Here is a 13,095-nt window from a genome sequence, read left to right as displayed (position 1 = left end):
TCTCTGCAATCAGGATGGTAGTGTGTTCTGTTTGTCCATGCAGCCGGTGTCCTGTTCCACAGGAGTCTTCCGGTATTCAGGCAGGATCCAAAGCGAGGCTTAGAGCGCAGCCAGACAAGCACAGAGAGGGCTGGAGTGCAGAGTTCAGTGAGGTGACTGTACTGCCGTAAAGCGGTAGGCAAGGACAAACATAATGTTCCACGCCATTTCACAGAACATCATAATAAATCCACAGAGGGTCTCAAAGTTTGGATTTTAGAGCAAATGCCAAAAAATCTTTCTGAGGCAGAAAGATTTCACAAATTGTGTGAACGTGAGACTTACTGGATTCATTCCTAATGGGGCGTACACACGGTCGGACTTTTCAGCTACAAAAGTCCGACAGCCTGTCCGACAGACTTTCGACGGACTTTCGACGGACTTGCGGCGGACTTTCTAACGAACAGACTTGCCTACACACGATCACACAAAAGTCCGTCGAATTCTTACGTGATGACGTACACCGGACTAAAATAAGGAAGTTGATAGCCAGTAGCCAATAGCTGCCCTAGCGTGGGTTTTTGTCCGTCAGACTAGCATACAGACGAGCGGATTTTTCGACCGGACTCGAGTCCGTCGGAAAGATTTGAAGCATGTTTCAAATCTAAAGTCCGTCGGATTTGAGGCTGAAAAAGTCCATTGAAAGTCCGGAGAAGCCCACACACGATCGGATTACCAGCCAGCTTTAGTCCGTCAGCGTCCGTTGGACTTTTGTAGACGAAAAGTCCGACCGTGTGTACGCGGCATTAGACTCTTTAAATCCTGGAGGAATCAATGAGGATCTGGAAATTTCCACAATTCTGTGAAATGTCACTGCATGCTATTCAACATATTTTTCAATTTTCCTCTTTGCCCTAGGTGATGTTACATGTTGAGCTCTTAAAGGCAAAATAGTCATGTTTAAGATCATTCGCTTGGTGGGCCCTTTCGCCATTTTGTAAGTAATCAAACTAAACCCCCTTTTGCCCCTCCTTTTCTCCATCCTTCCCTTTTCCTCATCTAATCATATATATATATATATATATATATATATATATATATATATATATATATATATATATATATATATATTTTTTTTTTTTTTCCCCACCCCCCTTTTTTCCCCCTCCCCTTTCTTCCCTTCGTCACTCCCGAAATACTACCTCTAGAATATATATATATATATATATATATATATATATATATATATATATATATATATATATATATATATATATATATATATATATATATATCTCGATTTATGTGAACCTATAATGTGAATTCATAGAACATTGACATATTTCCCATCAACATAACGCCAAGGTAGCTGGGAAATGTGAGGTGCTTGTTCTGGGGGAGGGGCCTGATGGCGGGGTGGTGGAGGAGCGCGGAGGAGCGGAAGACGAGGGCGGCAGCGATGACAAGAGGCGAGTGCTCACGCCGGTCCCATTGAAAATGCCGCCACAGCATAGCGGGAGGAGCTGCACGGAAGGCCAGGGAGCTAAACCTGGCGACAGTATCACGGATACCGGATACCACGGAAGAGAAGTTCTGCGCTAGCTCCTGGTCTGCTCGGTGGGGCGCTCAGCCTGCTTACATATCAGCATCTGATCCCGGCTCCCTGATCCGGTTTGCTACCCGGAACCCGCTCCGGCCCCCCCCCTGCCCTCCACGGCTAACGAAGGAAGGTGATAGCTCGGCCCTTGGCGTTCTGATGGTGACCGGAAAAAGTGAATGGAGACCGATTCGTAAACTCCCCTGAAATGCTGCATATTCACAAGGCTTACCCCCCCCCCTGCTGAGCAGGAGAGGAGAAGATAACTGATGTAATCAGAGTTCGGAGGCTCTAGGTAAGATCAGCTGTCGCTGAAACACAATATCATACCCTGCTGGTGGATGCTATAATGCAGTATTATTGAACAATTTTGATGGCTGAGCAGGACTGACTAATTAGCTAATCATAAGCGTTAAGAAAGTTTACTCAGCCTGGAGAAGTGCACACAAGAGCGTATAATTATACAGGGACTGTTTAAGCGAGGCAAAGAAATGGTCTTGGGGGGGGGGGGAGAAGACCATGAAAGGTCGGTCACATAAAACAAATGAACAGAAAAAGCCTAGAGACAGCCTCAACTCAAGCTCCATTAAAAAAATTTTAAAGGAAGTGCAACTTAAAAGCCCGGTTTTGGAAAGTAGGCAGCAAAATATGAAGGATAAAAAGAAAGATCTCTCTAAACACAAAGGAGCCCTAGGGGGAACCCCCAGAGGAGAGACGACCCTGGGCGCTGATTGTGATCAAAGCTTAGATGTAGACGCGGATGCACCCCCAACAAGAACCAAAATACAAGATATGTTTGCCAAATTAGAGTCTGTCATAAAGGAAGAGATCCACAATGTAAGGACAGATATGGGACACCTCTTGAAGCGTGTGGAAGCAGCGGAAGAAATATCAGAACAACATGCGGCGGAGATTACAGTTTTAAAAAATCAAGTTAAAAAATTACAGTCTGATCAGTGTGAGATGCTCTACAAAATAGAGGAACAGGAAAATCATAATAGGAGGCAAAATCTGAGGATAAGGGCTATCCCAGAACAGAGAGGGGAGGACTTGTCCCTCATGATGAAAGAACTTTTTAACCCTCTCTTAGGGAGAAGTCTTGAGGAAGATCTTAAACTGGACCGTGTACACAGGATAAGAAAACCCCCAGGAGTTAGGGAGGAAATTCCCAGGGGGTCGGTGGGTGTTCCCGCAGATTTCGTGTTCTGTAGATTTTTTTCTCTTCCAAATAGTGGGTGAATTAGAGGCGATGAGGCTGCATATAAGAGAAAGATTAAAAGGAAGGGATGATGGAAATTACATTTTTGTCATATAATGTAAAAGGGCTAAACTCCCCTGGGAAAAGGCATAAAGTGTTAAAGGAGTTACAGTCCTATGGAGCAGATATAGTCTTCTTGCAGGAGACGCATCTGGTGTTAGAGGAGGGCATTAAGCTGGACTCGAGATATTACCCAAGTTGGATTTATGGTGATTCACCCATCAAACGGGCGAAGGGAGTGAGTATCGGATTCTCGAATCGGATGAAATATACATTATTAGAAAGAAGGGTGGATCCGGAGGGTCGGTTTTTATTTTTAAAGGTAGAAATGGGGGTAAGGACATATACATTGGCTAATGTGTACTGCCCGAATAGAGATCCGATAATCTATCTGTCCCAGACCCTGAGTAGACTGATGGAATTCAGGGAGGGGGAAGTGATTCTGGTAGGGGATTTTAATCTCTGTCTTGATCCAGCCTTGGATAGGTTGTCTAGAACTAGAGAGGCAAGTAAAAAGCTGTTGCTGAGCCTTGGGAAAAAGTTACATGATTGTCAACTGATGGATGTATGGAGAGTGCAACACCCAAAGGAGAGGGATTATTCCTTTTTCTCGGCAGTGCATGGGACCTATTCAAGGCTGGACTACATGTTAGTTGACCACAGTTTATTGGGCTCTATTAAGGAGTCAAAGATAGAGATTATGACTCTGTCAGATCATGCACCCGTCTCGATGAAGGTAATGTTAGAGGGGCTCCAGCGGGTGCCGTATACTTGGCAGTTAAACGAAAAACTTCTTGAGGAGGACAAGATAGTGTAGAAAATTCAACAGGAAATAGATGCGTTCTTTTTAAATAACGATAACGAAGAGACCCCAGGTGTGGTTATATGGGAGGCCTTTAAAGCCTATATAAGGGGGGTATTAATATCCATAGGAGTGTGGGTAAAACGAGAGAGAACCAAAAAGAAAGAAAGCCTAATTGCGCTAATTCATCAACTTGAACAATCTCATAAAGCCTCTTCGGGTAATAACAAGCCCATATTACATCAATTGATAATTAAAAGAGAAGAGCTAAAAGACTTACTAGAAAAATAAGCATATAAGGTTATGAATAAGTTCCTAAAAGAAAGATACCAGAGATGCAATAAGGTTGGGAAACACCTGGCAGCAACTGTAGGGAAAAAAATAGAAGAAAATTTTATAGAAAAGATTAAAAATAAAAATGGTAAGTTGAGGTATACTTCTAAGGAGATAGGCGAAGAATTCAGACAATACTTTACAACCCTCTATTCGGTAGGCCAGAAGGAACAGTACGGGGAAAAGATGGAGGAAAAGGTGAGAGATTTTTTTAGAGGGGGCAGGCCTTCCTAAATTGTCAGAATGTGACTCAATGGAGTTAGAAAGACCGTTAACGGTAGAAGAGTTAAGCTCGGCCCTGAAATCGTCTCCCCCGGGTAAGAGCCCGGGACCGGATGGTTTCACTGCCAGCGTCTATAAAAAAATTAAAGATTCACTCCTTCCGAGGCTCTGTAAGGTCTGGAACGGCCTTGGGGAACAGGGCGAAATGTGTAGAGATGCGTTAACAGCTTCAGTGACGCTGATTCCTAAAGAAGGGAAGGACCGCTCCCTGTGCTCAAGCTTTAGGCCAATCGCGCTGTTAAATGCAGACACTAAATTATCTGGAATATATATTGAACATATATTGAGCCCTGAGGCTCAAGAGATTAATGTCCCAACTGGTCCATCCGGATCAGGTGGGATTTATCCCAGGGAGAGAGGGTAGAGATAACTGGGTGCAGTCTCTTCTCATAGTGGAGGCCATTAGATCAAAGGGATCCCCAGGTCTACTTCTGTCGATAGATGCCAAGAAGGCGTTCGACAGAGTAGACTGGAGATTCATGTTCAAAACGCTAGCAGTAATGGGTATAGGGCCTACTATGCTAAAGTGGATTAAAATATTATATAATCAACCAACAGCATTTGTGAAAGTTAACAGCATAGCCTCTGCGCCTTTCACTATGAAAAACGGGACCAGACAAGGATGCCCGCTGTCTCCACTCCTATTCGTCCTAACCTTGGAGCCCTTATTGGCTACTATTCGAAAAAACCCGAATATTAGTGGATGTTTAGTAGGAAAGGAGGAGCACAAGTTGGCTGCTTACGCCGATGATGTTCTATTTTACAACACCAAACCTAGAACCACGATCCCCAATCTATTAGCCACATTGAAGAAATTTAGTGTGATGTCAAACTACAAAATTAACATAGAGAAATCTGAAGCTTTAAAAATTAATATTGACAAGCAGGAAGACTCGGTGAGGTTTTTCGTTTTCCCTAGAGGGATAAAATTAAGTATCTTGGAGTTAGACTGGCGGGTTCCATTGGGAAGATTTTTCAGCTCAACTTCATACCTTTCCTAGATGAAATCAGAGCAGAAATAAAAAGAATTTTACATCGCCCGGTCTCGTGGATAGGGAGAATTAACATAGTCAAAATGGTACTAGCCCCCAAGGTGCTCTACAAAATACAAATGCTTCCAATTCCTCTGCCCCAATCTTATTTTAGAACACTAATAGGTTTAATAAGTAGATACGTTTGGAAGAATAAGAGACCTGGGATAGCGTACACAGTGTTGAGTAGGGATAAAGCACAGGGAGGGTTGGGTATTCCAGATTTTAGAAACTATCACAAAGCTATTGTATTAGCAAGGGCACTAGATTGGGCAAAGGGAAATGTCAATAAAAGATGGGTTAATTTAGAAAAGAGTCTAAGTAACGTAAGATTAAATCGCACAATTTGGAACCGCCCGCAACACAGGTATCTAGGAGAAGACACACACGTATTAACACACCTCACGTTGAAAATATGGGATCAGATTCACCGCACTAGGAAGTGGGAATATAATTCCCCCTTAATTTATTTAAAGGATAACACATATTTCCCCCTCGGGATGGAGGAAGTGGGAGGAAACTGGATTTTGAATAGTGAAACACAATTAAAAGACATTATCAATAGGGGTAATTTTGCACATATCAGGATTTAGTAATAAAAAGGGATTTATTGAAGGTAAACGGGTGGCGGTACGGTCAGCTCGAACATTTTGTCAAAAGCTTCCCTAAGGGAAGAAGTAGATTATAGACCGTTTGAGAAACTATTCTGTAGGGTTACAGTAAAGAGGAATATCTCAGCGGTATATAAAATACTGATAAACAACGGGGGGGATATAGTACCGCCTTTTATTAAAAAATGGGAAGAAGATTTGGGGGTTAGATGTGAGAAAAGTTGGGTGGGGAGCATCTTGGGGGCATCGCATAGCACAGCAATATGAAAACGATTGAGACCAACTATAAATGCCTGACTAGGTGGTATATGACACCCACTCAAATAAGCAAATTTAATCCTGATAGATCGCCGAAATGCTGGAGAGGTTGTGAGGCTGTGGGAACAATGGCGCATTTGTGGTGGGACTGTCCAAAAATCAAAATCTTCTGGCAGGAGGTGATCAAGTTGATTGAAGTGATAGCGGGTAGGGCCATCAAGTTGGACCCATGGGTCTGTTTGTTCCATGGGTCAGAGGGAAGCTTTAGACGGTATAAAATCTCGCTGATTCCTTCTAAATTCCGCAAAGAGTGCAATTCCAAAAAAATGGCAGGAAGTGGAGGGGCCTGGGATCAGGGATTGGATTTCAAGAATCAATGAAATATACACTATGGAAAGTTCTGAGGCATTTGGTCCCTCAGACAGGGATCAAGTAGATGGGGGGGGGGGGGGCAGATGGGCCAGATGGGAAGCCTTTAAAAGATCAGAGTGTTTTGCGGAAGCCATTTTGTACTAATACATGCAGAGATATTGTCTTTCTCACTTGGTGTCAAGGAACGAGACCAGTCTGTGGGAGGTGGGGGGAGGGGGGGTAGGTGGGTAGGTGCGGGGTATTATCTTGGGATTTATATGTGTGTGTACATTTTGTATATTTGGTGGATTGGTTTATCCCCTCGATAGAGGGGTTGTTTGTATATTTATAATACGAAAATTTAAATAAAGAATTAAAAAAAAAAAAAAAAAAGAAACAACGCCAATACATTTTATTAAATTTTACTACTTTTATTATCTCTATTTTTACCACCCTGTATTATATCCAAAACTTCCCATTTTAAGTTAAAATGAAAATTAAAAAAAAAACGCTATTCCATAAGAAATTACCTCATAATGCCTATAACATTTAAGCCCAGTACCACCCAGTTTTATTTAATAAACATATATATTTTATACTCTAGTGTATAATATAGCTTTTGGGCTTGGTATTTATGTTTTTATATATACATATCTATATTGACAAGTTAGTATTTCAATTGATGTATTTATTGATTGATTGACATTTGAATTTTATTAATTAATATTTTAAGTGTATGGTCACTTTTTTATATATGGTCTTTTTATATATACTTTTTATGTTTTTTGCTTTTGTATCAACATATCCATTACCACTATTATATGTTATTTCTTGTAAAAGTTTATAGTGAAGTATATACATGCGTATACACACTTTATTCTTCCCCCATTATCATAGTAATCCTTCACTATGATTATATTGCTCCTGTGTTCACACAGCTAGCTATATCGAACTTCACCACTAGGTGGGAGTGCCACCAAGGAACACAAATAGACCACATACAGCCTATACATTGTAGCTTGAGAAAGGAGCGCGCACCTCGTGTATTCCCTTGGTGCGCATGCTCGGAAACGCATCGCTTTATGGCAGTACAGTCACCTCAGTGAACTCTGCAGTCCAGCCCTCTCTGTGCTCGTCTGGCTGCGCTCCAAGCCTCACTTTGGATCCCACCCAAATACCGTAAGTCTCCTGTGGAACAGGATGCCGGCTGCATGGACAAACAGAACACACTACCATCCTGATTGCAGAGATCGAATGTGACTACACTGGACTCCCCTGTACCTGATAATAGATACTTACATGTGAGTGTTTTAATGCATTTGGCTATTAAATTTCAAACAGTCTTACTAAGAGGCACCTGTTGCTTTATTTTTTCTCTTTACATATTTGGAGTGGCTTCAACTCCCCTCACAAGGCTGCCCTATCAATACAGACTGTACATCTTCACACAGAGCTGTTTATGCTCAAAGGACTACTGTATGAACTTGCGTTGCGTACTATCATACCATAACCTGCGCCGCTACCCATTGTTGTTTTTTACTCTCTACTGAGAGATCTGGAGTCTATTAGACCCCATATCTCTCTTATGTCCTCAAAAGTATCTGATCAAATCTAAATATATTTGACCAGATGTTTTACAAGCCGGTAATGGCTTGTAAGCAACAAACCAACACCAAAGGTGAAAAAAATCCTTGTCACTTCCAGTTTCATACACCATAGAGATGGTCAGGAGTTGGAAGTTTCTCCTTAATCGCTATGGTGTGCCACCATGACCACCGGTTTCAGTCTTGGACTCCCCGATGTAATGGGAGAGCCCAGCAAAGCTGCAGAAGCCAGTGGGAGGGAAGGGGACCACATTCTGTCACTTTTACATCATAGAGCATTGCCAGCTCTAAAAAAAAGATACTGGGTCATGACTGCAGCTGCAGCCATGACCCTGATAGAACCACTGAATCCCAAGGACTTGCGAATACATCCATTTGTAAGAAGCAGATAAATTAAGGCCTGTGTTGGTGGGCTTTTGGCTGCAAAAGCCTCATGCTTTTGCCATCATTCAGAATTATTGACAGGTGCATTTGGCTTGCATGTGCACTTCGTCTGATTGGCATTTGACCCGCTTCAAGGTACTTTTGCATTCCCATAGACTTGTATGGGGGGAGACAGACCCTTACTATCTCTAGAAAGGTGATTCAAAGAGGAAGATGATTGATTGCTCTGGGTTACTTTATTTTTACTCTATGAATGGGGTAAATCTCTCAAGTACAATGGGTAGGCAGACATCTGGTTATCCCCTTGTATATAGATTCACTACTGGTATTCCCAAGAGTCATCCAAAGAGCTGAAGATTTTTGCTTGGTTCTACCCCAGCCATATTGCTTTTGCTGCCATTAACTGATTTTTTTCATTTTATATAGACAACAGCAATGTTTTTGATACGTTTTTGATGAAGGTTATTGTGGAATTCATAAAGTATTCATTTTACAGGTGTAGTCTTTCAAAACTGTGGAATGTCTTAGTTGAAATGTTTTGTCTAATTCACTTTCTTCATGAAGAATTATATTGTACTTTGATTTTACTGGGTGATCTTGGAAGACGTGGCTATTTGGGAAAAAAGGTTGGATATAGTTCATATATCACTAATTATAACAATATGTGCACACATTTTATATTGTTGATACAGTTGTAGATATGTGGTTTCAGTGAATAGAAACACATAAGATATTACATAAGAATTTTTTGTGGTTTTCTCATTTGCCTAAAATCCATTTTTCGTGTGCCATTGTGTATAGACTAGCTGATTTATTAGGAACAGAATTGCGTGTAAGTAGTCAGAAACATTTGTGTGAAAACAGCTCTCCCATACTGCACTGGTGAGAGGGAAAAATATAATCAACTAAGGATTCTTCTTTCAGGCACTTTGATAAATGAGAACTCTGCATCTACGCATAGTGCTGCTGCAAGCTTAGGAAAGAAAGGAAATACATTTTCTTTTCTTTTTTTAGATAAAAATTAAATATTGCACACTTTCAGTTCTGCTCAGGAGATGCAGCTTGATGCTTCTTGCTCTCCAGGCCATTCTTAGCTTCTTTACAGGATATGTACACTCTATAACATACTGGCTCATTATGAAATACTCACCTTAAATTGAAGCCCCCACAGCCTGCAGGTTTAGGAGATATCTGTGGTAGCACATGTAAGCCTTATTATAGAAGTCTAAAAGTGTCTCTCGCACTACTAGTGATAATAGGTAAATCTATCTAAACACAAAGAAAATGACGAAAAGAATAAATAAATAAATAAACCTGCAGCAAAACCTAATAGTGTTCACAGTACACAAAAATCAAGTATATATAAAGTGATCTCGCGCAGAATTAAAAATAATCAAATGAAGTGCAATATAAAAAAGGTATAAGGGCAATCCTCAAATGGAGTGTTGGAATCAGATGTGCACCAGAAGTGATGTGAGAAGGCGCTGAGAACGCTGTTTTTTTACTGTTCTTGTTTGTTTTTATTGTTGCTTATGTAAGAGTCCACCCTGTTGACATTTAATAAATGCACCCTTATCCTTTTAACCATACTACACTATTGGAGGCACTCTGTTCTTCTTTTTCTCCCACTGTTGCAGTATTAATATACAGGAGTGTATTGGGACGGTTCAGTGGAGGACCTATATAGTAGGGGAAGTTACCCGTGGCCCCAGTATTAGCGTATGTGAGTTGGAAAAGGACCTAATAGAATGCGGTGGAGATTTCAACCTACTTGCCGATGCGATTTACTTTATTATATGAGGTGAGAGTTCTGTGAGACTGATGTTTCAGGAAAAAACTATGGACATTTAGGCTGGATTCACACCTATGCAGTTTTAGTGCTTTTTGCATTTTGCAGATTTGCACTACAGTCCATTTAACATTGTTTCCTATGGAACGCGATCTGTAGTGCAAATCTGCAAAATGCAAAAAGCACAAAAAATGCATAGATGTGAATCCAGCCTTATGGTCACTGTTTTGTTTACCCAATATTACATCAACTGTGTCCACCACTCTATGAATCCCCATTTCTCCTGTAGTACCTATTCTCCTTGGAAGATTGGAAAACACTGATTGATTTATTTTTTTCTTGGAGACTTGTCCTATGCACATGTTTATTTATCAGCACTTCATTGCAGGATTTTGCACACAAATTGGACACCTGGTATATTTTTTTGTACAATTTTTGTGCTCTTTTGTGGAGCTATCACTACTTGCACTTTAAGACTTTGGCACTTATAACACTCCATTTGAGGATTGCACTATATATACTTAAGCCTTTTTATAGGCTTACCTGTAGTCAAAAGTGGATTGCAAGGGTTTACAACCACTTTAAAAAGCAGAATTTTTGCTTGCACATCATGATTGGAGGATGGAAGTCGGCAGAGCTCTCCCACATTTACTGAGCCCTGGAGCAATTGCACCTGCTGAGTGCAACTGCACTTTGCAAAATGCACAGTCTATTTGCCTTTAGTAAATCAATCCCAAAGTGTGAGTCAGGAAAAGTCTGAAGGCAAATAGCTGGTGCTATGTTATTTCTTTAGAAAACCCAAAGTGATTTTTAAATCCTGTTATGTGTGCACCCTGCAATAAATATTTATATGTATGTCAAAAATGTTATATAAATAATAAAAAGCAAACATAAATCGTCAGCTTAAAAATTACAAAATATAAAAATTATATAACAAAGTTGCCTCAAAGCCATATACAAATGTGAAGTCGATTTTTCTTTTCAGTATACACATGTGATTTTTTTTTTTTTTTATTATCTGGCTAAATAAATATGGCTTTCTCTAATAAGAATCCATATGTCATTCTGAGTTACAGTAGAAGATAGGGGTGGTTGGTCATAGATTCCCAAGAACACTGAAAGTATATTGCAAATTGCTAGATCACTTGCTAAAAGTACAGTCTAGGTGAGAGCCCTGGTCAAAAATTGCCAACGCTGCTGCTCATGATCTGTCCCTATTTTGGGATACATAGGTGATTCTGATGCTGGTGACATACGGTTTCATAAAGCATAAGGATTGTTAACAGTTCGCAAGTGGAATGCTCTCTTGTCTCTCCTAATGACTCAGGCCATTGGCAACGCATTGCCAGTAGGGGAGCATTTCTAACTGCTGCTGTATGAGACCATTATATATGTATAATACTGTGCAAATGTTTGGAGCAGGCATGTAAAAATGCTGTGAATAAAGAATGCCTTCAGAAATAGAAGTGTTAATAGTTTATTTTTTTATCAATAAACAAACTGGAAAGTAAATGAACAGAAGAGAAATCCAAATCAAATCAAGATCTGGTGTGACCACCCTTTGCCTTAAAAACAGCATTAATTCTTCTAGGTACATTTGCATACAGCTTTTGAAGGAAGGTTGTTCCAGACATCTTGCAGAACCACAGTTCTTCTGTTGATGTGGGCTGCCTCAAATCCTTCTGCCTCTTCATGTGATCCCAGACAGACTCGATGATGTTGAGATCAGGGCTCTGTGGGGGCCAAACTACCACTTCAAGGACTCCTTGTTCTTCTTTACACGGAAGATAGTTCTAATTATTTTTCCTAGCAGTTGTTGATCACTGTTATTAATGTTAATTGGTACATGCACCACATTATTGCAAGCCAACCAAGGGATCTAAGTGATCACTTCATGCTGTGTCTGAAACAATCATTTAAAGTGTAAAGTGTAGAGTATATCAAGGTTTCAAACTAATATCCATTGTGGTTGCTCCTAGAGTTGGATTTCCATACCTGGAGCCTGTAGGCACACAGCCTTTAGCATCCAAACCAACATCCAAACCAACCTAAATCACCACTTCAAATCAGAACTTGTTTTACTAGTCCTACATTTGATTAGAAATTGTTTCAATGTGTAAAAATGTATATGTGATATTGAGGCTGATTTACAAAAGGAATATACTGTACATAAGCTAAAAAGCCTAATGTGTGAAAAATGTCAACCCTCACTGTGGCAGCCCAACATTCAAAAAGTGCACATACCCACGCACCAAATAAACCACAGGGTTAAAACCTAACTTTTATTGGAGTTACTTAAAGTGGAACTTAAGTCAGAAAATGAAGTCCTGCTAGATCACTTTAGGCTGGCCCCTTTTGCAGGTATAGCTATGTAAAACATTAAACATAAATGCTTATACTGTTTAAAATCCAGTAATACAATGTCTTCCCCTGCTCTGCACATGCTCTGTTGCTCTCCATTTTTAGGCACTTTTAGGCACTGCTGAATTTGTAGAGGTCAATCTATTGACAGCCTTAAAGTGGAATTAAGCCTCCCTATCCTTTACAGATAAGGAAGCTGCTTCTGTTTGATCTGCAATTGCCATGTTGCTGCACATGTGATCAGTTATGACACCAGACATTTGATGGTTTCACAGTTTGGTTGAAGACACAAGAAATTGTGACAGTAAGCAATCCCGATATTCCAGGAATGTAACTGTTGTTTGAAACCATCGATAGGTTTAGTTCTGCTTTATGATTTACAAAGATGATCATGAGTGTTGCAGAGGCATAAACACAAGGGGCTGGGGCTCTAACGCACGCTTTAGATAAAGCCA

This window comes from Aquarana catesbeiana, linkage group LG05, assembly GCF_042186555.1.
Source record: "Aquarana catesbeiana isolate 2022-GZ linkage group LG05, ASM4218655v1, whole genome shotgun sequence".
NCBI classification, from domain to species: domain Eukaryota; kingdom Metazoa; phylum Chordata; class Amphibia; order Anura; family Ranidae; genus Aquarana; species Aquarana catesbeiana.
Note: the sequence above shows the minus strand (reverse complement) of the source record.